The 3,464-nt window shown below is 37.9% G+C and overlaps 1 non-coding gene across 1 annotated transcript; it reads left to right on the plus strand.

The window, feature by feature from the left end:
* Nucleotides 1-3,065: 3,065 nt before the first annotated feature.
* On the plus strand, nucleotides 3,066-3,172 carry LOC142168443 (small nucleolar RNA R71). Its single transcript, XR_012698305.1, has one exon. It is a non-coding gene; the product is annotated as a small nucleolar RNA R71 (small nucleolar RNA).
* The last annotated feature ends 292 nt before the right edge of the window (nucleotides 3,173-3,464 follow it).

A 3,464-nucleotide genomic window follows, 5' to 3' on the forward strand; every position in this document is an offset into this window, starting at 1 on the left:
TACTAATTGAGGTCATTCAGTCAAGGATCAAGTAAGACTTTATTTGGTTGTAATGTAGGCTGCAGGACGGTTATGATACATTTGGATATAAGAGTGGATACACCTCACTAAGCACTTTAATACATACAATTAACCATCCAAAACCCCACACTTGTGTCAAACCATAACTCCACCTTCACATCAATATACATAAACTCCCAACTTCCTTAAGCACAATTACATAAAGAGTCACCACTATCATGGAATATTGTTCACACAACAATACAAATATTTCTTTTTCCTTCCTTTCCAATTAAAGTGGCTCTTACTTTTTTTCAAAACCATGCACCTTTCTCCTTATTTCAATAGTTGCACTCAAAAGCCAAACCAACCACCCCACACTTCAACTTTTACAAAGTTCATAACAAAATTAAGTGCTCACGAGAGGTAAAAGGTTCAAATAGATGGTCAATTCAAATAAATGGGTAGGGCTTGTAAGGTGATTGCCAAAGAAACATGATTACATGCTCAACGAGGTTAAATAAGATACATAACAATTAGGTGGGTAAAAACATATATCTGGCTCAACAAAGAAACACCTATATCACTTCCAAGATTAAATAAAACTACTATTCCGCTTTGCAAACACACGGGACAAGTTCTAGACATCAAATGAAAATAACAAAAAACCTCACATGCACATGGCACATAACTCACTCAGGATCGGACTATCAAGACACTCTAGTCAAAGCAGTTAAGCAAAGTTAAGATCATACAAATTACGGTACTTATACAAGAGTCAAAAACTGAGCCTAAGCGTCACAACTAAAGTACTCACTATTCTCAAGGCATAATAAAGTCAAGAGATATTGCCTCTAATTCAAACCATAGCACAAGGTTTCCTACTACTAAAAAACAACTACTACTAACTACACCCAGTTCAAACAAAACCCTTGGAAAAGAACCGCGGCACAAAGAAATACCATGGGAAAATTGTTACACTACCTAACAAAACAAAATCTTTTTATCTTTTTCTTTCGAATTTAATCCCTCAAGAAACATATCGATGATATCCATTATCGAGAAAAATCAAAAAATTTAAAATTATTATGTTTTTTTCCAATTTATAAATTTTTTATGTTTTTTATTTCAATTGTTTTCTATCTCTAACTACTACAACTAAGCAAAAAGAAAACTAATATACATACAAACATACATACCCCACCCCATACTTTAAGTTATGGCATGTCCCCATCACACACTATTAAAAAGCATATGGTAAAGAAAATTTTTCTGAATATCTAGTCGGGGTCTGAGTCGAAGTCGGGCTCCATTCCTTGCGCCCGAACGAATGCACACATCCATGCAGACAAATTCTTCTCAGCCTTCTTTGGGTAAATCCCACACTTATCTTTCTTGCTCACCGTAGCCTTCTCTTTCGGGCCCTTAACTTTCCACTCAACACTCGCAGTTGGTTTGTCCTTTTGTGCACCCTTTGCTACATTCATCTAAAATGTCACAATATCCTCACCTACTCTAAGCATGAGTTTTCTCTCGTGTATATCTAGTATCGCACTACCCATTACTAATAATGGTCTTCCTAGGTTGAGTGAGACCTCCTTATTTTCCTCCATATTCACCACTATAAAATTCACAGGAAGTACGAACTTATCCACCCGAACTAACACATCTTCCATAATTCCCTTGGGTATTATAGTTGTTTGGTCAGCCAGCTGCAAATATATGGGTGCAAACCTTATCTCTCCAATATCCTTCTCCAGTTTCCTGTAAATAGATAGAGGCATTAAATTAATTGAGGCACCAGAATCACATAAAGACTTATCAAAATTAATAGTTCCTAAAGAGCAAGGTATAGTAAAATTCCCTGGATCTCCACACTTTTGTGGGAGTTTGTTTTCCAATATTGCGCTGCAATGCTCTGTGAGCTTGACCACTGAGGTCTTTTCTATATTCCTTTTCTTTGTAAGGATCTCCTTTAAGAATTTGGCATAAGCAGGCATTTGTGAGAGCACTTCTGTGAATGGTAAGTTCACATGAACCTGTTTTAGCACATCCAGAAATCTTCCAAACTGCTTTCCACCTTTTCTCTACTTTGCTTTTGAGGAAAAGGTAGAACAAGCATATACTTGCTCTCCTCAGGTTCCTCCCTTATTGAGTTTTCATCCTTCTTTTTATTCTCAGCTTTCATCTGGCCTTTATTCTTCTTATCAACTTCACTTTCCAGCAACTCCCCACTTTATTTTTAAAGTCTCACATCATTTTGGATTGAGGTAAGATCTTTCAACACTTGCCCACTTTTCAGAGTTACAATATTCACTGTTTCTTTGGGATTTCTTTCAGTATCAGCGGGGAGAGTTCCTGGAATTCTCTCAGATAATAGAGTTGCAAGTTGCCCAACCTGTCTCTCCAAGTTTCGAAAATCAGTGCCTAGTTCTTTGATAGCTACTCGATGTTCCCTTATAGTTGAGGTATGAGTTTCAAGCCTCTCATCAGTTTTTAAAATGAAGGCCTTCATGAGATCTTCTATGCTAGACTGAATAGGCTTTTGAGGCTGAAATTGTTGCCTCTGCTAATTCATAAAGCCAGGAGCTCCTTGTCCCTGGGGTCTGGGGTTATTTTATTGCCATGCATTCGTAGTACCCCCAGGTGAACTCCATGAAACACCGGGGTGCCTCTGTCCCATTGCATTATAATTTCCCACAACATTCACTTCCTCAGTTGAGGCTTGACACTCATGAGTAGGGTGTCCTCTTCCGCATATATCACAAGCTGCGTGAGGTTCATTTTGTATCGAGGCAAATGTTAGATTTCGTATTTCTTTATCTATAGCATCAAGTTGTACCTACACAGATGTATTAGCATCAACTTGGTGAACACCAGTTGATCTTCTTCTTTCAGCACTCTCAGAGGGTCACAGATTAGCATCTTCAGATAACTCATCAAGAATTGTAACTATCTCTTGTGGAGTTTTCTTCATCAAAGGGCCTCCAACTGTATTGCTCAATATTCTAAGTGAGGCCGATGTCAATCCTTCCCAAAAATCCTGGAGTTGCATCCAGAGTTCAATTCCGCTATGTTGACATTTTTTAACTATCTCCTTAAACCTCTCCCATGCTTCAAAAACAGTTTCAGACTCTTTTTGGCAGAAGTTATGGATTTCTCTTCTAATCTTGCCCGTCTTAGCTGAGGAGAAATATTTATCAAGGAATTTTCTGGTCATCTCCTCCCAAGTTCTGATCGATCCACTGGGCAAAATTCGAAGCCACTATTTAACACCATCTTTAAGTGAGAAGGGGAATTCCTTTAAGTACACTGCATCTTGTGACACCCCTTTGTATTGAAATGTGTTCATAATCTCCTCGAAGTTCATTAGATGTGTATTTGGATTTTCGTTTGGCTTCCCTCTGAAGACACATCAATTTTGAAGGTTTTGAAGCAACCCTTGCTTCAACTCGAAATTGTTT

The sequence above is a fragment of the Nicotiana tabacum genome, chromosome 13 (assembly GCF_000715075.1).
Source record: "Nicotiana tabacum cultivar K326 chromosome 13, ASM71507v2, whole genome shotgun sequence".
Classification (NCBI taxonomy): Eukaryota; Viridiplantae; Streptophyta; class Magnoliopsida; order Solanales; family Solanaceae; genus Nicotiana; species Nicotiana tabacum.